Raw genomic sequence first — 23,720 nt, 5'->3', positions numbered from 1 at the left:
CACCCCTAGGGGGGAAATAACATACACGTTTTACCTGTCAGGTCAACCACCCCTAGAGGGAAATAACATACACATTTTACCTGTCAGATCAACCACCCCTAGAGGGGGAAATAACATACACGTTTTACCTGTCAGGTCAACCACCCCTAGGGGGGGAATAACATACACGTTTTACCTGTCAGTTCAACCACCCCTAGAGGGAAATAACATACACGTTTTACCTGTCAGGTCAACCACCCCTAGGGGGGAATAACATACACGTTTTACCTGTCAGGTCAACCACCCCTAGGGGGGGAATAACATACACGTTTTACCTGTCAGGTCAACCACCCCTAGGGTGGGAAATAACATACACGTTTTACCTGTCAGGTCAACCACCCCTAGGGGGGGAATAACATACACGTTTTACCTGTCAGGTCAACCACCCCTAGAGGGAAATAACATACACGTTTTACCTGTCAGGTCAACCACCCCTAGGGGGGGAAATAACATACACGTTTTACCTGTCAGGTCAACCACCCCTAGGAGGGGAAATAACATACACGTTTTACCTGTCAGGTCAACCACCCCTAGGGGGAAATAACATACACGTTTTACCTGTCAGGTCAACCACCCCTAGGGGGGGAAATAACATACACGTTTTACCTGTCAGGTCAACCACCCCTAGGGGGGAAATAACATACACGTTTTACCTGTCAGGTCAACCACCCCTAGGGGGGGAATAACATACACGTTTTACCTGTCAGGGGGGGGAATAACATACACGTTTTACCTGTCAGGTCAACCACCCCTAGAGGGGGAAATAACATACACGTTTTACCTGTCAGGTCAACCACCCCTAGGGGGGAATAACATACACGTTTTACCTGTCAGGTCAACCACCCCTAGGGGGGGAATAACATACACGTTTTACCTGTCAGGTCAACCACCCCTAGGGGGGAAATAACATACACGTTTTACCTGTCAGGTCAACCACCCCTAGAGGGGGAAATAACATACACGTTTTACCTGTCAGGTCAACCACCCCTAGGAGGGGAAATAACATACACATTTTACCTGTCAGGTCAACCACCCCTAGAGGGGAATAACATACACGTTTTACCTGTCAGGTCAACCACCCCTAGGGGGGGAATAACATACACGTTTTACCTGTCAGGTCAACCACCCCTAGAGGGGGAAATAACATACACGTTTTACCTGTCAGGTCAACCACCCCTAGGGGGGGAATAACATACACGTTTTACCTGTCAGGTCAACCACCCCTAGGGGGGGAATAACATACACGTTTTACCTGTCAGGTCAACCACCCCTAGGGGGGGAATAACATACACGTTTTACCTGTCAGGTCAACCACCCCTAGGGGGGGGAAATAACATACACGTTTTACCTGTCAGGTCAACCACCCCTAGGGGGGAAATAACATACACGTTTTACCTGTCAGGTCAACCACTAGGGGGGAATAACATACCTAGCATTGCAAACGTCTCGGCCCATATAGACAGACCCCAACGTTTCTGTCCAATAGCTCATTCAAGGACCCCGTAGCAAGTCATGGAAAATAGTGGATTTTCAGCACCAATTAGGGTTTTTCTCGGACACCAAATGACCTATCGAGCCGAAACTTGGGATTCGGGGTCGCCTCAGCTAGGCCAACACATAACATAAGAAATGGACCCGCAGCTAGAACGTAACTACATGCACGTGCATTTGCAATATGATTCTATAGTGAAAAAACATATTGCAAATGCACAGTGACTTTGAAAAAGTAAGGAAACATAAACAAAAAAAATCTAAAAATTTTTTTGGGGGATGACCAGTTGCATGTGCATTTGCAATATGATTCTATAGTGAAAAAACATATTGCAAATGCACAGTGACTTTGAAAAAGTAAGAAACAAAAAAAAATACATCTAAAAAATTTTGAGCATGACAAGTTCGTGATGGTACCTGCCCATTGAAACATATTGCAAATGCACAGTGACTTTGAAAAAGTAAGGAAACATAAACAAAAAAATCCAAAATTTTTATTTTTGGGTGACCAGTTGCACGTGCATTTGCAATATGATTCTATAGTGAAAAAACATATTGCAAATGCACAGTGACTTTGAAAAAGTAAGGAAACATAAAAAAAACATTTTACCTGTCAGGTCAACCACCCCTAGAGGGGAATAACATACACGTTTTACCTGTCAGGTCAACCACCCCTAGGGGGGGAATAACATACACGTTTTACCTGTCAGGTCAACCACCCCTAGAGGGGGAAATAACATACACGTTTTACCTGTCAGGTCAACCACCCCTAGGGGGGGAATAACATACACGTTTTACCTGTCAGGTCAACCACCCCTAGGGGGGGAATAACATACACGTTTTACCTGTCAGGTCAACCACCCCTAGGGGGGGAATAACATACACGTTTTACCTGTCAGGTCAACCACCCCTAGGGGGGGAAATAACATACACGTTTTACCTGTCAGGTCAAACACCCCTAGGGGGGGAAATAACATACACGTTTTACCTGTCAGGTCAACCACCCCTAGGGGGGGAATAACATACACGTTTTACCTGTCAGGTCAACCACCCCTAGGGGGGAATAACATACACGTTTTACCTGTCAGGTCAACCACCCCTAGGGGGGAAATAACATACACGTTTTACCTGTCAGGTCAACCACCCCTAGAGGGGGAAATAACATACACGTTTTACCTGTCAGGTCAACCACCCCTAGGGGGGGAATAACATACACGTTTTACCTGTCAGGTCAACCACCCCTAGGGAGGGAAATAACATACACGTTTTACCTGTCAGGTCAACCACCCCTAGGGGGGGAATAACATACACGTTTTACCTGTCAGGTCAACCACCCCTAGGAGGGGGAATAACATACACGTTTTACCTGTCAGGTCAACCACCCCTAGGGGGGAAATAACATACACGTTTTACCTGTCAGGTCAACCACCCCTAGGGGGAAATAACATACACGTTTTACCTGTCAGGTCAACCACCCCTAGGGGGGAATAACATACACGTTTTACCTGTCAGGTCAACCACCCCTAGAGGGGGAAAACATACACGTTTTACCTGTCAGGTCAACCACCCCTAGGGGGGAAATAACATACACGTTTTACCTGTCAGGTCAACCACCCCTAGAGGGGGAATAACATACACGTTTTACCTGTCAGGTCAACCACCCCTAGGGGGGAAATAACATACACGTTTTACCTGTCAGGTCAACTACCCCTAGGGGGGAATAACATACACGTTTTACCTGTCAGGTCAACCACCCCTAGGGGGGAAATAACATACACGTTTTACCTGTCAGGCTAACCACCCCTAGAGGGGGAAATAACATACACGTTTTACCTGTCAGGTCAACCACCCCTAGGGGGGGAATAACATACACGTTTTACCTGTCAGGTCAACCACCCCTAGGGTGGGAAATAACATACACGTTTTACCTGTCAGGTCAACCACCCCTAGGGGGGGAATAACATACACGTTTTACCTGTCAGGTCAACCACCCCTAGGAGGGGGAATAACATACACGTTTTACCTGTCAGGTCAACCACCCCTAGGGGGGAAATAACATACACGTTTTACCTGTCAGGTCAACCACCCCTAGAGGGAAATAACATACACATTTTACCTGTCAGATCAACCACCCCTAGAGGGGGAAATAACATACACGTTTTACCTGTCAGGTCAACCACCCCTAGGGGGGGAATAACATACACGTTTTACCTGTCAGTTCAACCACCCCTAGAGGGAAATAACATACACGTTTTACCTGTCAGGTCAACCACCCCTAGGGGGGAATAACATACACGTTTTACCTGTCAGGTCAACCACCCCTAGGGGGGGAATAACATACACGTTTTACCTGTCAGGTCAACCACCCCTAGGGTGGGAAATAACATACACGTTTTACCTGTCAGGTCAACCACCCCTAGGGGGGGAATAACATACACGTTTTACCTGTCAGGTCAACCACCCCTAGAGGGAAATAACATACACGTTTTACCTGTCAGGTCAACCACCCCTAGGGGGGGAAATAACATACACGTTTTGAATGGTGAAATGTGACATAACAAACAACATTTACACCTGCTGAACATCCCATCAGCTCTCGGTGGAAGGTGCATGATGGAGAACAGCTTTATTAACTTACTATAAAATAAATCATGCAACAAGTACGAACATTTCACTGAGTTACTGTTCATTTAAGGAAAACAGTCAATTGAAATAAATAAATTAGGCCCTAATCTACGGATTTCACATGACTGGGAATACAGATACAGTATGCATCTGTTGTTCACAGATACCTTTAAAACAAAATAGGGGCGTGGCTCAGAAAATCAGTCAGTATCTGGTGTGACAGGGTTGACCAGTGGAATTTGTGTTGTGGAATGTTGTCCCACTCCTTTTGAATGGCTGTGCAGAGTTCCTGGATATTGTTGGGAACTAGAACACACTGTCGTACACATTGATCCGGAGCATTCCAAACGTGCTCAGTGGGTGACATGTCTGGTAAGTATGCAGGTCATGGAAGAACTGGGCCATTTTCTGCTTTCAGCTATTGTGTACAGATCCTTGCAACATGGGACTGTGCATTATCATGCTGGAACATGAGGTGAAGGCGGCGGATGAATGGCACGACAATGGGCCTCAAGATCTTGTCACGGTATCTCTGTGCATTAAAATTGCCAATGGTAAAACGTAAATGTGTTCACTGTTCATGGCTTATGCCTGCCCATACCATAACCCCACCGCCACCATGGGACACTCTGATCACAATCAGCAAAGCGCTCGCCCACACGACGCCATACACGTGGTCTGTGGTTGTGAGGCCGGTTGGACGTACTGCCAAATTAAAATAAAATTATCTGGCAACCGCTCTGGTGGACATTCCTGCATTTAGCATGCCAATTGCATGGTCCCTCAAAACTTGAGACATCAGTAATGTGTGACAAAATTGCACATTTTAGAGGGGCCTTTTATTGTCCCCAGCACAAGGTGTATCTGTATAATGATCATGCTGTTTAATCAGCTTCTTGATATGCGATACGTGTCGCATGGATAGATTATCTTGGTAAAGGAGAAATGATCACTAACAGGGACGTAAACACATTTGTGCACAACATTTTAGAGAAATACGCTTTTTGTGCGTATGGAACATTTCTGGGATCTTTTATTTCAGCTCATGAAACATGGGACCAACATTTTACATGTTTATATTGTATATTTTAGTGTACAGTAGTTAGTTCACATGAAGATGTATGTAATTCATCTCTATTGACCAAAACAACTAAATCTGGACATTCTGGAGTCCTACTATGACAGTAAAATATAAGAACTATAGTCTGTTGTCAACTAAAGTTCATGACAATCACTGGATTATGTTGCATCATGCATTCCTGCTTGGACATGTTAGATGAAACAACTTGAATACCTCAGTAGTTTATTATTTATACTTCTTAATAAAGCAATAAGAATGACTTTAGAAGATGATTACTCAGGGCTGGTGTCCCCAACTGTAAAATGTTGTGACACCAGAGGAAAATGTTAGTCTGGAGCTCTGTAGTAGTAACACTTAGGGTAGATGTTCATTCAGGGGGACACGTGATTTAAAATATAGCCCAAGTTGTTAGATTTATTTTTATAAAGTATAAGGCTTAAGCAGAGAGACAGGTAGACAGAGAACAAGAAGAAGCACAGAGTGACAGCAGAGAAGATGCTGAGACAGATAGACAGCACAACAGGGAGGCAAACCAAATGTGACTCACCACCTGGATTCGGTCTTATGTAGCAACATTTTAAATGGGTCTTTTTACATTGGTAAAAAGTAGAGACTCAGAGCTACAAAATGGTATATCATACACTGCATTTTTGAGGAACAATGGGAAAGTAATTCTGCTTTGAAAGTTGATAAACTTGTAAACTCACTTTTGAGAAAAGGGCCTTTGAATGTTTTGGTACCTACTGGAGAACTCTCCTTTGTCTACACCCATTCAGCATTGTTCACACACTCTTAAGCCAGCACCACCCATCTATTTAAAGATTCACATGTGAGGTCATGTGCTAAACAGTGAGTAGTGTAGTAAAGATTAAAAGTGGCAGTAGCCAACAATATGGAAAAATTCCAGGTAAACAGAAAGTGTCCAGATACAAAAGACTTTATAAATATTAGATGGCTCTTACCCAGACACACTTGTCTAAATTGATGGGCCATGTGAAAGAAATGCTATAACCCCACGCCACGTTCAGTGGTGTAAAAGGTATTATGGTCATACTTGAGTAAATGAAAAACACAATAAGCGTCTAAAAAAAAAGCTATGGCCTTCCTTTTCATTTCAGTGCACTATACCTTAATAGAAAATGACAGAAGTAAAAGTAAAAGTCACCCAGTAAAATACTACTTGAGTAAAAGTCTAAAAGTATTTGGTTTTAATAATACTTAAGTCTCAAAAGTCAAAGTATAAATAATTTCAAATTCCAAATATGTAACCAGACGGCCCAATTTTCTTATTATTTTTAAATTGACGAATATCCAGGGTCACACTCCAACACTAATTTACAAATGAAGCATTTGTGTTAAGTGAGTCTGCCAGATCAAATGCAGTATGGATGACCAGGGATGTTCTCTCGTTACATTTCCTGTCAAAATGTAACGAGTACTTTTGGGTGTCAGGGAAAATGTATGGAGTAAAAAGTACATTGTTTTCTTTCGGAATGTTGTGAAGTAGAAGTAAAAGTTGCCAAAAATATGAATAGTAAAGTAATGTAGATACCCCCAAAAAATATTTAAGTAGTACTATAGACTGTGGTGGAGCTTGTACATTTGTCCGCCAGGCACAATACCAGAGCTCAAACTTGTTCTTGTTTTGGCCACATCAGTTATCACAATTCAGGTCCAACTGTGTTTCCCCAACTCTGCAGTTGGTGAAGAAATGGTGCATGTAGTTGATGACTGCGCTGCTGCCTTTGCTGGATGACATACCTTCATCAATCAATAGTTTACTTGTTGGGGTATTCCTGCACAGCAGACACCAAACAAGCCACACTTGCGAAGAGTTAAAAAGTAGATGGAACCTGGCTACATAGGGTCAGAAGGATAGTGCTCCTGCAAACAACAAAATAACATTATGATAAATTACAATTAATTGTCTCACCCCTGTCAATCTGTCTTTCCACAGCTCAGTGAAAGGTATTTGCCTGCCTCCCATATATATCAAATCAAATCAAATCAAATCAAATGTATTTATATAGCCCTTCGTACATCAGCTGATATCTCAAAGTGCTGTACAGAAACCCAGCCTAAAACCCCAAACGGCAAGCAATGCAGGTGTAGAAGCACGGTGGCTAGGAAAAACTCCCTAGAAAGGCCAAAACCTAGGAAGAAACCTAGAGAGGAACCAGGCTATGTGGGGTGGCCAGTCCTCTTCTGGCTGTGCCGGGTGGAGATTATAACAGAACATGGCCAAGATGTTCAAATGTTCATAAATGACCAGCATGGTCGAATAATAATAAGGCAGAACAGTTTAAACTGGAGCAGCAGCACGGTCAGGTGGACTGGGGACAGCAAGGAGTCATCATGTCAGGTATTCCTGGGGCATGGTCCTAGGGCTCAGGTCCTCCGAGAGAGAGAAAGAAAGAGAGAATTAGAGAGAGCATATGTGGGGTGGCCAGTCCCCTTCTGACTGTGCCGGGTGGAGATTATAACAGAACATGGCCAAGATGTTCAAATGTTCATAAATGACCAGCATGGTCGAATAATAATAAGGCAGAACAGTTGAAACTGGAGCAGCAGCACGGACAGGTGGACTGGGGACAGCAAGGAGTCATCATGTCAGGTAGTCCTGGGGCATGGTCCTAGGGCTCAGGTCCTCCGAGAGAGAGAAAGAAAGAGAGAAGGAGAGAATTAGAGAACGCACACTTAGATTCACAAAGGACACCGAATAGGACAGGAGAAGTACTCCAGATATAACAAACTGACCCTAGCCCCCCGACACATAAACTACTGCAGCATAAATACTGGAAGCTGAGACAGGAGGGGTCAGGAGACACTGTGGCCCCATCCGAGGACACCCCCGGACAGGGCCAAACAGGAAGGATATAACCCCACCCACTTTGCCAAAGCACAGCCCCCACACCACTAGAGGGATATCTTCAACCACCAACTTACCATCCTGAGACAAGGCTGAGTATAGCCCACAAAGACCTCCGCCACGGCACAACCCAAGGGGGGGGGGTGACCACATCAGTGAATCAACCCACTCAGGTGACGCACCCCCTCCAGGGACGGCATGAGAGAGCCCCAGTAAGCCAGTGACTCAGCCCCTGTAATAGGGTTAGAGGCAGAGAATCCCAGTGGAAATAGGGGAACCGGCCAGGCAGAGACAGCAAGGGCGGTTCGTTGCTCCAGAGCCTTTCCGTTCACCTTCCCACTCCTGGGCCAGACTACACTCAATCATATGACCCACTGAAGAGATGAGTCTTCAGTAGAGACTTAAAGGTTGAGACCGAGTTTGCGTCTCTGACATGGGTAGGCAGACCGTTCCATAAAAATGGAGCTCTATAGGAGAAAGCCCTGCCTCCAGCTGTTTGCTTAGAAATTCTAGGGACAATTAGGAGGCCTGCGTCTTGTGACCGTAGCGTACGTGTAGGTATGTACAGCAGGACCAAATCAGAGAGATAGGTAGGAGCAAGCCCATGTAATGCTTTGTGGGTTATCAGTAAAACCTTGAAATCAGCCCTTGCTTTGACAGGAAGCCAGTGTAGAGAGGCTAGCACTGGAGTAATATGATCAAATTTTTGGGTTCTAGTCAGGATTCTAGCAGCCGTATTTAGCACTAACTGAAGTTTATTTAGTGCTTTATCCGGGTTGCCGGAAAGTAGAGCATTGTGCAGTAGTCTAACCTAGAAGTGACAAAAGCATGGATTAATTTTTCTGCATAATTTTTGGACAGAAAGTTTCTGATTTTTGCAATGTTACGTAGATGGAAAAAAGCTGTCCTTGAAATGGTCTTGATATGTTCTTCAAAAGAGAGATCAGGGTCCAGAGTAACGCTGAGGTCCTTCACAGTTTTATTTGAGACGACTGTACAACCATTAAGATTAATTGTCAGATTCAACAGAAGATCTATTTGTTTCTTGGGACCTAGAACAAGCATCTCTGTTTTGTCCGAGTTTAAAAGTAGAAAGTTTGCAGCCATCCACTTCCTTATGTCTGAAACACATTCTTCTAGCAAGGGCAATTTTGGGGCTTCACCATGTTTCATTGAAATGTACAGCTGTATGTCATCCGCATAGCAGTGAAAGTTAACGTTATGTTTTCGAATAACATCCCCAAGAGGTAAAATATATAGTGAAAACAATAGTGGTCCTAAAACGGAACCTTGAGGAACACCGAAATTTACAGTTGATTTGTCAGAGGTCAAACCATTCACAGAGACAAACTGATATCTTTCCGACAGATATGATCTAAACCAGGCCAGAACTTGTCCGTGTAGACCAATTTGGGTTTCCAATCTCTCCAAAAGAATGTGGTGATCGATGGTATCAAAAGCAGCACTAAGGTCTAGGAGCACGAGGACAGATGCAGAGCCTCGGTCCGATGCCATTAAAATGTAATTTACCACCTTCACAAGTGCAGTCTCAGTGCTATGATGGGGTCTAAAACCAGACAGAAGCATTTCGTATACATTGTTTGTCTTCAGGAAGGCAGTGAGTTGTTGCGCAACAGCCTTTTCTAAAAATTTTGAGAGGAATGGAAGATTTGATATAGGCCGATAGTTTTTTATATTTTCTGGGTCAAGTTTTGGCTTTTTCAAGGGAGGCTTTATTACTGCCACTTTTAGTGAGTTTGGTACACATCCGGTGGATAGAGAGCCGTTTATTATGTTCAACATAGGAGGGCCAAGCACAGGAAGCAGCTCTTTTAATAGTTTAGTTGGAATAGGGTCCAGTATGCAGCTTGAAGGTTTAGAGGCCATGATTATTTTCATATATATAAAATATATATATTTTTTCTTCTGTTGTGTGTGTATATCTATCTAGCCATCTATGTCCTTAATCAGTATAAAGGAGGAAATGTTGCTTACATGCAAAATCAAAGCTGTAATGCATCCTGATGACTTTGCTTGCTCTTTCAGTAGGGGCCACCAGAGACAATTGCAGGTCTTGACAGGTGGTCTTACAGTCAGCAACCATCGTCTGGTAGACAGACCGCTCACTCTGAACAAGCAGGAGATGCTGCTCTTGCTTCTTCAGCTTGGCTGATTTAACAGCTTCTGGCAGATTGGCAGATCTGAAGACCTGATAGTTGTTCACCTGGCACTGCCAGTACAGGTCTGTCCTGGTCTTATTGCTCAAGATGTGGGCCAGCAATTTTCTCCACAGATTCCTGAAGGACGACAGCCAGACTACACGTATCTCTGGAAAATACAGAAATAATGTGAGATCAATAAAAGTAGTGCCAATCATGTTGGAGGTCAATTAAATAATCAAAATGTGTTTATTCTTTACATACTAAGTATTGTCATCAATTCCTTGTAGAGACGCCACACTGTTGCTATTGTCACGTGGGACGGCAGCAGCTTTCCACCAAAGTGCTATAACTAGCAATGCAAAATGGCATTCTGAGAAAACCTCACTAATATTACACACACTTCATATATAAGTCAAGTCAGCCATCTAACCTCTGCTAACGTTAGCTAGCCAACAGCAAGCTTTAACTTGGGGTCTTTTGTTTAGACATGTAACGTTAACGTTAGCAAGCTAGATAAAAAAAGGATCTAAAATCCCAATCCATAGAGTAATGTTACTATCAATACAAATCGATTGTCATTGTTAGCAAACCAGCCATCAAACTTCAGCTGGCTAGCTAACAGCAAGCTTTTACTAGCAAACTCGGTCAACTCCTTCCGTGATAACAACACTGTTGATTGCCGTTTCTTCCCCATCACTGTCATCAGAAGACTCTACAATGTCTTCTTCAATGAAAATGTTTTTACCTAAACCAGGGATTTCCTCATCGTCTGATTAATTTTCAGTCAGAGAGAGTCAGCACGCCACGATCATCCTCCAGAAAGTCCACTGACTTTTGTTGATAGAGCCGGATAAATTCAGGTCAGTAATGTTATTGAGAGCAGTAGCAACATATTTGCAGTTCTCCATGGCTAAAATTATATATTTACAAAAAACTGCAGCAGAAATGACTATCTACGCATAACTAGCAGCTCATTTTATAGACGCAGATGCAGACCAATCCAAACGAATTTCTAGGCATGTCCAGTCCACTCATTATCTCTGTCATTTATGGCTATAGGGAAGGTTGATTACTTTTTCTGTGGCTAAAACAACTAGGCTTGTATTTTAACAATGTATTTCTTATTTACAGATGGCATACAAGTTTGTTATTAAACTCTCTGGGGTAGGGGGCAGTATTTTGACATCCGGATGAAAAGCATGCCCAAAGTAAACTGCCTGTTACTCAGGCCCAGAAGCTAGGGTATGCATATAATTGGTAGACTTGGATAGAAAACACTCTACAGTTTCTAAAACTGTTGAAATAATGTATGTGAGTATAACACAACTAATATGGCAGGCGAAACCCCGAGGACAAACCACCCCCCCCCAAAAGAAAAAATCAGCTCACCCCTTTTTTCAATGGCTATTACTTTAATTATAAGGCCAAGTTCTCCCAGATTGCAGTTCCTAGGGCTTCCACTAAATGACCCAGAAATTGTAGTTTTTCTAGGTGGCTTCCATTTTGGCTGTAGTGTTTCCAAGCGGGTCGAAGAAAGCGCGTTCTTTGGTATTTTTTCTCTGGCAAAGACAATAACGATTCTCCGTCTTAAATTGTATCATTTATTTGCGTATTAGGATACCTAATATCTAAGGTTTGATTATAAACGTTGTTTGACGTGTTTGGAAAAGTTTATTAGTAGCGTTTGGGATTAATTTTGTATGCATTATGATGGAGGGAAAATGGGTGGATTATTGACTGAAGCGAGCGAGCTAAACTGAGTTTTTATGGACAATATGAAGGACATTATCGAACAACAGGACCATTTGTGATATAACTGGGACCTTTTGGAGTGGCAACAGAAGAAGATCATCAAAGGTAAGGCATTTTTTATATCGCTATTTCTGACTTTTGTGTCGCACCTGCCTGGTTGAAACATGATTTTCATCTGTTTGTATGCGGGGCGCTGTCCTCAGATAATCGCATGGTTTGCTTTCGCGGTAAAGCCTTTTTGAAATCTGACATGGTGGCTGGATTAACAAGAAGTTAAGCTTTATTTTGATGTATATATTTTCAAGAATGTTAAATATTTGAATTTAGTATTTTTGAATTTCCCGCTCTGCAATTTAACTGGATGTTGGCCAGGTGGGACGCTACCCTAGAGAGGTTTTAAGGCACATGAAAGTTCACGTTTGAGGAAAAAAAATACGTTCCAACGGCTCTCCTGTGAAGTCATGACTTGTGACATACGCCTAGTTTTCTGAATCGGGTCACAAATGGCTCGAGCAGAGGCCCAGTTAGAGTGGTGAGTTGTATCTCCAGTGGTGTTTAACATGTTGTATTTGTTTTAAACATCAGATGGTTAAGAAAGAGGAAGAGGACCATGTCTTGTAAGTCAGTGGTACAGAAAGGGTTAAGAAACACTGTACTGTCCTGCCAGTGTTACGTGTCAGCACCAGTGCCTGTGTGTAAGGACGATGTGTAGGGTCAGGGGGATAGGGTGTGTGTATGGAGTTGGCATTGCTCACTGTACTGTGGGCTGGTGTAGATAAAATGCCAATGCCAAATTCTTGTCCCAGTCCACTCCTGTTGTTTTCTAATTGATCCGGATACTTTGGTAGGGAGTGTCAAGGAAATACAATGCCTTCAGAAAGTATTCTCACCCTTTACTTCTTCACAATTTTGTTGTGTTACAGCCTGAATTTAAAATGGATTTCATTGAGATTTTTGTCACTGGCTTACACACAATACCCCATAATGTCAAAGTGGAATTATGTTTTTACAAATGTTTCCAAATGACTTAAAATGAAAATATGAAATGTTTTGAGTCAATAAGTTATGGCAAGCCTAAATGAGTTCAGGAGTAAAGATTTGCTTAACAAGTTAAATAGTATGTTGCATGGACTGACTCCATGTGCAATAATAGTGTTGAATTATTTTTTTTTTTAATGACTACCTCATCTCTGTACCCCACACATACAGTTATCTCTAAGGTTCCTCAGTTGAGCAGTGAATTGCAAGCACAGATTCAAGGAGGTTTTCCAATGCCTCGTAAAGAAGGGCACCTATTTGTAGATATGTAAAAAATTAAAAAGAAGACATTGAAAATCCCTTTGAGTACGGTGAAGTTATTAATTACACTTTGGATGGTGTATCAATACACCCAGTCCATACAAAGATACAGGTGTCCTTCCTAACTCAGTTGCTGGAGAGGAAAGAAACTGATCAGGGATTTCACTTTTCAGCTAACGCTGTCGGTCTCGTTGGCCGCTAGAGTGGTAACCATTTCAGCGTAGGGATGCGAAGAGGTTTCTTTCCCCTCAATCCTGCCAAATCCAACGGTAGAGTTTCTACACAGTATTTACGACCGGTCATAACACTGTTGGGAGAGAGAGAGATAGGGGGGAGATTTGGCACCTATGATCCACACCCAACATAGCAAGTCATGACAACAGTTACAGAGTTTAAAATCCCCTAGAGTCTACTGTAACATTATTTAAAAAATCTCCATCAAAATCTGTCAGATTAAGATAGAGATATCTGTATTGCATGGGCTGCGTCTCAATCCACCACATCTGCCTATGGTAGCCTTCCACATCTGCGGTGGAAAGTGGCCTAGCTACAGAAGTATTTGTCAGATCATGAGACATCCCGAAAATCGGTTTTCTCAGAACAGTTTGGCCTACAAACTGTTTAAATATGTTCCAGAGCTTTCTTATAGATATAGGACAGACACTTCAAAACGTTCATTTTTTGACTATATTTTTGCCATTTATGAATGTGTTATTCAATGCATTTCTATGGGCTATAGTAGTAATGGCCAAATTCAAAATTGTATATATATATTTTTTTTTTACATGGTGTTTTTATCCATAAGGGTGTCCTAAAATTCAAAATCAAAAAGAGAAATGATCCATGGTATGACCATCTTAAAACAATTCCATATGTTAGCTTAGACCACAGCTGTCAGCTCAAACCACCCGGGTTTAAAATTTTAATTTTAAAAGTACATTCTGCATTGGAATTATCCATCAGAGGTTGTCTAAGGGCTAGATTCAATCCATAAAGCAGAAGTTCTGCGTTATAGCTTGATTGAAATTGAAGTTTATTTTATTTGGATCCCAATTAGCCGATGCCAATGGCGACAGTTAGTGTTATGGGGGTCCGACATATAACAAAAACGAGATTACAGACAAAAGACTTAACATACATATAAAAACATTAACATGTACTGTGTTGTGTGTGTGTGCATCTATCAGTTACACATGCATGTCAGTACAAACACACAACAAGTAGGTTACATGTCAGTACATACACACAACAAGTAGGTTACATGTCAGTACATACACACAACAAGTAGGTTACATGTCAGTACATACACACAACAAGTAGGTTACATGTCAGTACATACACACAACAAGTAGGTTACATGTCAGTACATACACACAACAAGTAGGTTACATGTCAGTGCATACACACAACAAGTAGGTCACATGGGGGAGAGGGGTTGTGCTGTGAGGTGATGCTATATTTGTTTTTTGAAACCAGGTTTGCTGTTCAATTGTGCTTTATGAGATGGAAGGGACTTCCATGCACTCATGGCTCTGTATAATCCTGTTTCCTTGGATTTGTTCTGGACCTGGGGACTGTGAAAAGACCCCTGGTGGATTGCCAGGTGGGGTTAGTGTGTGTGTCGTGTTGTGTGTTAGTTGACTATGCAAACCATTTGGAATTTCCAACGCATTGCTGTTTCTTATAAATACAAGAAGTGATGCAGTCAGACTTTCCTAAACTCTTGGGCAAGAGAAACTGGCATGCATATTATTAATATTAGCCCTCTGATTACAATGAAGAGCAAGATGTGTAGTTCTGTTCTGAACCAGCTGCAGCTTAACTAGGTCTTTCCTTGCAATACATGACTGGTACTTGACTGAGCTGACAAGGAAAAAATATGTTGTTCTGAGCAAGGCAATTAACTCCGGGTGCCAAAGATGTGGATGCCGATGAAGGCAACTCACCGCACCTCTCTGATTCAGAGGGGTTGGGTTAAATGTGGAATACACACTCAGTTGAACACCTGACTAGGTCTTTCTCATATGACTGGACAATAATCAAGATAAGATAAAACTAGAGCCTGCAGGACTTACTTTGTGGAGTGTGGTGTCAAAAAAGCAGAGCATCACTTTATTTTGGACAGACCTCTCCCCATCTTTGCAACTATTGAATCTACATATTTTGACCATAACAGTGTACAATCTAAGGTAACACCAAGTAATTTAATCTCCTCAATTTGTTCAACAACCCCACTATTCAATACTGTATTGAGCTGAGGTTTAGAATTTAGGGAATAATTTGTAGTTTTAGAGATGTTAGTACCCTCATAGTACCCTCAAAGCTCATCACTAAGCTAAGGATCCTGGGACTAAACACCTCCCTCTGCAACTGGATCCTGAGCTTCCTGATGGGCCGCCTCCAGGTGGTTAGGGCAACACATCTGCCACGCTGATCCTCAACACTGGAGCTCCACAAGGGTGCGTGCTCAGTCCCCTCCTGTACTCCCTGTTCACCCACGACTGCATGGCTAGGCACGACTACAACACCATCATTAAGTTTGCAGACGACACAACAGTGGTAGGCCTGATCACCGACAACGATGAGACAGCCTATAGAGAGGAGGTCAGAGACCTGGCCGGGTGGTGCCAGAATAACAACATAACCTCAACATAACCAAGACTAAGGAGATGATTGTGGATTACAGGAAAAGGAGCCCCGAGCACGCAAAATATTCTCATTGACGTGGCTGTAGTAGAGCAGGTTGAGCGTTTCAAGTTCCTTGTTCAACAACAAACTAGAATGGTCCTAACACACCAAGACAGTTGTGAAGAGGGCATGACAAAGCCTATTCCCTCACAGGAAACTAAAAAGATTTGGCATGGGTCCTGAGATCCTCAAAAGGTTCTACAGCTGGAACATCGAGAGCATGGTTGCATCACTGCCTGGTACAGCAATTGCTCGGCCTCTGACCGCAAGGCACTACAGAGAGTAGTGCGTACGGCCCAGTACATCACTGGGGCTAAGCTGCCTGCCATCCAGGACCTCTACACCAGGCAGTGTTAGAGGAAGGCCCTAAAAATTGTCAAAGACCCCAGCCACCCCAGTCATAGACTGTTCTCTCTACTACCGCATGGCAAGCGGTACCGGAGTGCCAAGTCTAGGAAAAAAAGGATTCTCAACAGTTTTTACCCCCAAGCCATTAGATTCCTGAATAGGTTATCAAATAGCTAGCCACGTTAACTTTAACTATACATTCATGTACATACGACCTCATTTGGGATGACCAACCAGTGCTCCAGTGCTCCCGCACATTGGCTAACCGGGCGATCTGCATTGTATCCCGCCACCCACCACCCGCCAACCCCTCTTTTACGCTACTGCTACTCTCTGTTCATCATATATGCATAACCACTTTAACCATATCTACATGTACATACTACCTCAATCAGCCTGACTAACCGGTGTCTGTATGTAGCCTCGCTACTTTTATAGCCTCGCTACTGTATGTAGCCTGTCTTTTTACTGTTGTTTTATTTCTTTACTTACCTATTGTTCACCTAATAGCTTTTTAGCACTATTGGTTAGAGCCTGTAAGTAAGCATTTCACTGTAAGGTCTACTTCACCTGTTGTATTCGGTACACGTGACAAATAAACTTTGAATTGATTTGATGTTCAGGACCAGTTTATTACTGGCCACCCATTCCAAAACATACTGCAACTCTTTGTTAAGGGTTTCAGTGACTTCATTAGCTGTGGTTGCTGATGCGTATAGAGTATGGTTGAATCATCTGCATACATGGACACACATGCTTTGTTTAATGCCAGTGGCAGGTCATTGGTAAAAATAGAAAAGAGTAGAGGGCCGAGAGAGCTGTCTTGTGGACCACACTTCACATGTTTGACATTAGAGAAGCGTCCCATAAAAAAATCAGAATTATATTAGATAGATATATCTGAATCAACGATATGGCAGATGTTGAAAAGTCATAACACATACAGTGGGGAGAACAAGTATTTGATACACTGCTGATTTTGCAAGTTTTCCTACTTACAAAGCATGTAGAGGTCTGTAATTTCGATCATAGGTACACTTCAACTGTGAGAGACGGAATCTAAAACAAAAATCCAGAAAATCACATTGTATGATTTTTAAGTAATACATTTGCATTGTATTGCATGACATAAGTATTTGATCACCTACCAACCAGTAAGACTTCCAGCTCTCACAGACCTGTTAGTTTTTCTTTAAGAAGCCCTCCTGTTCTCCACTCATTACCTGTATTAACTGCACCTGTTTGAACTCGTTACCTGGATAAAAGACACCTGTCCACACGCTCAATCAAACAGACTCCAACCTCTCCACAATGGCCAAGACCAGAGAGCTGGTTAAGGACATCAGGGATAAAATTGTAGACATTCACAAGGCTGGGATGGGCTACAGGACAATAGGCAAGCAGCTTGGTGAGAAGGCAACAACTGTTGGCGCAATTATTAGAAAATGGAAGAAGTTCAAGATGAAGGTCAATCACCCTCGGTCTGGGTCTCCATGCAAGATCTCACCTCGTGATGCATCAATGATCATGAGGAAGGTGAGGGATCAGTCCAGAACTACATGGCAGGACCTGGTCAATGACCTGAAGAGAGCTGGGACCACAGTCTCAAAGAAAACCATTAGTAACACACTACGCCGTCATGGATTAAAATCCTGCAGCGCACGCAAGGTCCCCCTGCTCAAGCCAGCGCATGTCCAGGCCCATCTGAAGTTTGCAAATGACCATCTGGATGATCCAGAGGAGGAATGGGAGAAGGTCATGTGGTCTGATGAGACAAAAATAGAGCTTTTTGGTCTAAACTCCACTCGTCGTGTTTGGAGGAAGAAGAAGGATGAGTACAACCCCAAGAACACCATGCCAACCGTGAAGCATGGAGGTGGAAACATCATTCTTTGGGGATGCTTTTCTGCAAAGGGGACAGGAAGACTGCACTGTATTGAGGGGAGGATGGATGGGGCCATGTATCGCGAGATCTTGGCCAACAAACTCCTTCCCTCAGTAAGAGCATTGAAGATGGGTCGTGGCTAGGTCTTCCAGCATGACAACGATCCGAAACACACAGCCAGGGCAACTAAGGAGTGGCTCCGTAAGAAGCATATCAAGGTCCTGGAGTGGCCTAGCCAGTCTCCAGACCTGAACCCAATAGAAAATCTTTGGAGGGAGCTGAAAGTCCGTATTGCCACATGGGATGATTTTACTGAACAACAAAAGAAAGGGAATATCTAATGATCCCCAATAATCCATCTCATCTCCCAAAAAGGTTTTCAACATACATCTGTAAAATGATAGTCTAGAAAATAAAGCTTTGGTTGTCTTGCTCTCAGGCTTCCATGTCTTCTCCCTGTTCCTCCTCAATGTCCAACTCTTGAACATCAGACTCTGAGGCCTCATCTTCACTGTCACTTTCCAACCTTGTTGAGGATGGCTCGTTGTCAGGCTCAAAAAGCCTCAAATTTGCCCGGATGGCCACCAATTTTTCAACCCTTGTATTAGTCAGCCTGTTGTGTGCTTTGGTGTGTGTGTTCCCAAACGAGGACCAATTGCGCTCTGAGGTGGCTGATGTTGGTGGGATTTTGAGGAGGATGGAGGCAACAGGGGAAAGAGCCTGAGATCCTAATGTCTCTTCCACCAGGTGGGTGATGAGATAAGCTGGCACGACTGCCATATTGCATCTCCATCCCAAAGCCCTTGCTTGGAAGTGGACTTCGCCAGACTGCCAAGAACCTTGCCCTCATCCAGGCCAAGGTGGCGAAACACGGTAGTGATTACACCATAGGTCTTGTTGACCTCTGTACAAGACAGGATGCTCTTGCCAGCATACTTGGGAATCATACTTAGGCAGACTTCTTTCCCTGTTGTATTTGTGGGTAGTTGACTTTGTTAGTGGCACTATAGCCCTCTTAAGCTTCAAGGTCGTTTTGTATTGTTTATTGTTTTGTTAGCGACATTAGAAATAAAGTAATGTACGCTCACCACGCTGCGCTTTGGTCCACTTATTCCTTCCAGGAAGACGGCCGTGACAATTAGAACAGTTTCCCACAGCCTGCCTGCCTGCTGAATAGAATGGAATGGGGATATATCTCTCTGTCACTGAGCTTTATCATCATAACAATAGGAAAGTCCAACCCAGAGCCAGAAAGTATCACCTAAGTTCATGATCTCACTGCAGTGTCGAGCCTGTTTGACTACTTTATGGAGCAGAAAAAGGATTGGCATTGCTTTTAGGGGGAATATTTAGATCGGACCAAAAAAAACAGTACTTTTGTCTCAGACACAAAGTTCAACAAAGGCCCCAATAGGTGCTGCATATTGGTCAAAATCTAGGAAGGGAATAAGACATACATTATTTATCTCTATTAAATAGTCAAATGTGGTGAGACATACTTAGAAACCTTGCCTTAAAAATAATGATTTAAAACACAGTACACTGCACACACACACACACACACACACACACACACACACACACACACACACACACACACACACACACACACACACACACACACACACAGGAATGAAGATATGCTAAAAACTCTTGTCACGCAACACTTTGAACCCCAATCCACTTTATAGGCCAATAATATGCGTAACATTATCTAAAGTTGTACAGGAACAAAAGAACAACAAGTGTTCTGAAGTGTATCCAGTCTAAACCATCAGGCTTCTCTGCCCACTGTGCAGACTAAGAGAGCAGTGCACTGATTCACAACATGTTAACAGATTGCAAAGGAATACCTTACCCATACAAGAACAATACACAACAGAGACAAATGAAACGAGAATAATGAAAGAGACAAATTAAAGTATTTCAAAAGCACCACGTCTTCCCTTCAAAGAAAATAGTATAGGAATTTGTTCTTAACTGGCTTGCCTAGTTTAACAAAGGTTAAATAAAAATTTAAAAAAATGCTCCAAAAACACAATTGTTCCACTCCAAAGACATTACTGTTCCATGATTATAATTTACAAAGTTGAGAAGTGAAAGATGAGCACGTACATGTACTCTGTGACGTATCCTTCCCTCTGTTGACGCAAATCACACATCACTAAAATTCAAGTTCATTACCTTACATATAAGTATAGCCTTATACCAACACATGTAAAGTAAGATCTAATGTCAACAATGTCAACAATGCACACATCGTTGTTTAATTGTGGAGAAGGATAATACATGTTTGATATATACAGTGCCTTGCGAAAGTATTCGGCCCCCTTGAACTTTGCGACCTTTTGCCACATTTCAGGCTTCAAACATAAAGATATAAAACTGTATTTTTTGGTGAAGAATCAACAACAAGTGGGACACAATCATGAAGTGGAACGACATTTATTGGATATTTCAAACTTTTTTAACAAATCAAAAACGGAAAAATTGGGCGTGCAAAATTATTCAGCCCCCTTAAGTTAATACTTTGTAGGGCCACCTTTTAATGCGATTACAGCTGTAAGTCGCTTGGGGTATGTCTCTATCAGTTTTGCACATCGAGAGACTGAAATTTTTTCCCATTCCTCCTTGCAAAACAGCTCGAGCTCAGTGAGGTTGGATGGAGAGCATTTGTGAACAGCAGTTTTCAGTGTCTTTGTCACATTGACAATTTTTAGGGCCTTCCTCTGACACCGCCTGGTATAGAGGTCCTCGTTGGCAGGAAGCTTGGCCCCAGTGATGTACTGGGTCGTACGCAATACCCTCTGCAGTGCCTTGCGGTCAGAGGCCGAGCAGTTGCCATACCAGGCAGTGATGCAACCAGTGGTGCAGCTGTAGAATCTTTTGAGGGTATGAGGACCCATGCCAAATCTTTTCAGTCTCCTGAGGGGGAATAGGTCTTGGTGTGCTTGGACCGTTCTAGGTTGTTGGTGATGTGGACACCAAGGAACTTGAAGCGCTCAACTTTTTTTTATTTTATACCTTTATTTAACTAGGCAAGTCAGTTAAGAACAAAATCTTATTTTCAATGACGGCCTAGGAATAGTGGGTTAACTGCCTGTTCAGGGTTAGAATGACAGATTTGCAACCTTCCGGTTACTAGTCAAACGCTCTAACCACTAGGCTACCCTGCCGCCCCTGTTCCACTACAGCCTCGTTGATGAGAATGGGGGCGTGCTCGGTCCTCCTTTTCCTGTAGTCCACAATCATCTCCTTTGTCTTGATCACGTTGAGGGAGAGGTTGTTGTCCTGGCACCACACGGCCGGGTCTCTGACCTCCTCCCTAAAGGCTGTCCCGTTGTGGTCGGTGATCAGGCTTACCACTATTGTGTCATCGGCTAACTTAATGACGGTGTTGGAGTCGTGCCTGGTTATGCAGTCATGAGTGAACAGGGAGTACCGGAGGGGACTGAGCGCGCACCCCTGCGGGGCCCCCATGTTGTGGATCAGCTCGTTGAATGTGTTGTTACCTACCCTTACCACATGGGGGCAAAATATCCACCAAACACCAGCTTCTCTGGCATTATCACTTTTATAGAACGGGTTACCAACATATTCAAATAATGATTGACATATATATTTTTTTAATGTTATTTTGATTAATTTAGTCATACTATTTTATCCTTCCACAAGATATAGTCCCAACACGAATCTAGGGTTGCTACCCATGCCAGCTGGTCATTCGTTCTATCGGCTCAGTCTTTTTGTTCTGTATCTATGGACGCGACCCAATCGTTCGATCTAAATGTTCTATTGCCATACTGGCTGGCAACGTTCTCATCCCTTGCTTGCTAGCTAGCCAACTACGGCTAACTTTCAGTCACATCAAACAGTGCAGCCAGAAAACAACAAAGTAGCAGTATTTGCATTTGATAACGCAGTTTTCTAGAGACATTTGGATACATCCATAACAATGAGCTAATAAGCCGCAATTTCACCTGGCATAGGAAATGTGCTCTCTTGTCAGGACATTGTTGTTCAGAGGAGCTAGCGAACAACACAGCTAACACAATCACATCAAACTGAAGCTGGAAAAACTACATACTAGTTGCACTTTGTTTCGTTTGACCTGCTTTCTATTGACATTTCTTTGTTTATATCCATAAAAATTATGCCAACTGATTCATGATTTCGACTGGCTGAGAAATGCGGCCTGCCTGTCTGTCTCCTCCCGACACTTTCATTACTATGGGACAGCTTGAATATTGAAACAATGTTGCCAAAGTTGGAGAGACAGACCCCAAGGTTTATGCAAATCTCTGCTGTTGAAAACAAAATGTTAGTCTAAAAGAAACTTGAGATAATGTCTATATGCTTTTTATAGTGGAGATCAAGTTTATAAATTGCCTGGCTGGGCTGATGAGACAGTGGATTTCGCAGGCAAATGGAACAGAGTAAATAGGCATTTTAACGTTATAGATTTAGCCGGTGGTAACTTGTGGAATAGACACCGGCTTTAATGGGGTTTTAAGGCTGGAATGCGGTTTTAACCAATCAGCATTCAGAATTACACCCACCCATTATATGATCATAAATGAACAATGCATACAACAAAGTGGATGTGCTTTTGATGAAGATTACTATGGAGTGTCCCAGTGATATTTTGGCCTCCATACCATTTGGATGTATAGCGGACTTAAAACAAAAAAACATCACTATGAATATTCTAAATAACAATGTCACAAGATGTAGCACAGTCAAACACAAGTCACTTATGAATGATTTGATTAAGTCCTGTTTTGCATTTATTCATTCGTGATGAGGAGGGTTCCCAGATAGGAGCCTAGTATTAACACACAATGCCTCTCCCCACTGCTCTCTCAACCTGTCCCTGGCCCTCCCCTTCAGTTTGTTACAGGGTGAACTTAAGTGTCCATACTTACATTTCTTAGCAGTATTAACACGTGTATAATATTCTGTTTTGATGTAATTACATCGTCTGTTATGTTGGTTGTTAAGACTATATAAAAGTTGTAGTTAAGCCTTCAGCTGTTTTCACATTTCCTTTGCCTCTCCCAATGATCTTTGTCTGTCTATATGCTGCCATCTGCTGGTTCAGATTAGACACTACCACAGAACACATTTATAACCGTCACACTGAGGACATGGTGATGAATATCGAGTTTCTAACTGGAGAGAGTAGTAACTAATCAATGATTGAAAACTACATCAACAACTGTCTGGTTTAGCGAAGGTACATTAGGCCAAGACTATGGTCCTTATTGGACATGCCCCAGCAGGTCTAGACAGTCCTTAACTGAACACACTGTTCTGTTTGACCAGAAGGCACACTGTACAGTATCTGTTTGAGCAAGGGTGCGACTACAGTTTAGTAAATTAATAATCCACAGCTAACCTGCATTATGCACTCCTTTAGAAGTAAGACTCCACCTGCTGTCATAGCATTTACGAAAAAAGATTCCAGTCAGAGTGCAGTAT

General features: G+C 42.7%; 1 long non-coding RNA gene across 1 annotated transcript; it reads right to left on the bottom strand.

Annotated features, from left to right (window-relative positions):
• Window positions 1–10,561: 10,561 nt before the first annotated feature.
• On the bottom strand, window positions 10,562–19,402 carry LOC139378990 (uncharacterized). Its single transcript, XR_011628354.1, has 3 exons — window positions 19,328–19,402; window positions 17,354–17,413; window positions 10,562–10,616 (listed from the first exon to the last, which is right to left on the bottom strand). It is a non-coding gene; the product is annotated as an uncharacterized lncRNA (long non-coding RNA).
• Window positions 19,403–23,720: the final 4,318 nt, after the last annotated feature.

Source organism: Oncorhynchus clarkii, chromosome 2 (genome assembly GCF_045791955.1).
Source record: "Oncorhynchus clarkii lewisi isolate Uvic-CL-2024 chromosome 2, UVic_Ocla_1.0, whole genome shotgun sequence".
Classification (NCBI taxonomy): domain Eukaryota; kingdom Metazoa; phylum Chordata; class Actinopteri; order Salmoniformes; family Salmonidae; genus Oncorhynchus; species Oncorhynchus clarkii.
Note: the sequence above shows the minus strand (reverse complement) of the source record. Positions and strands in the feature narration are given on the sequence as shown.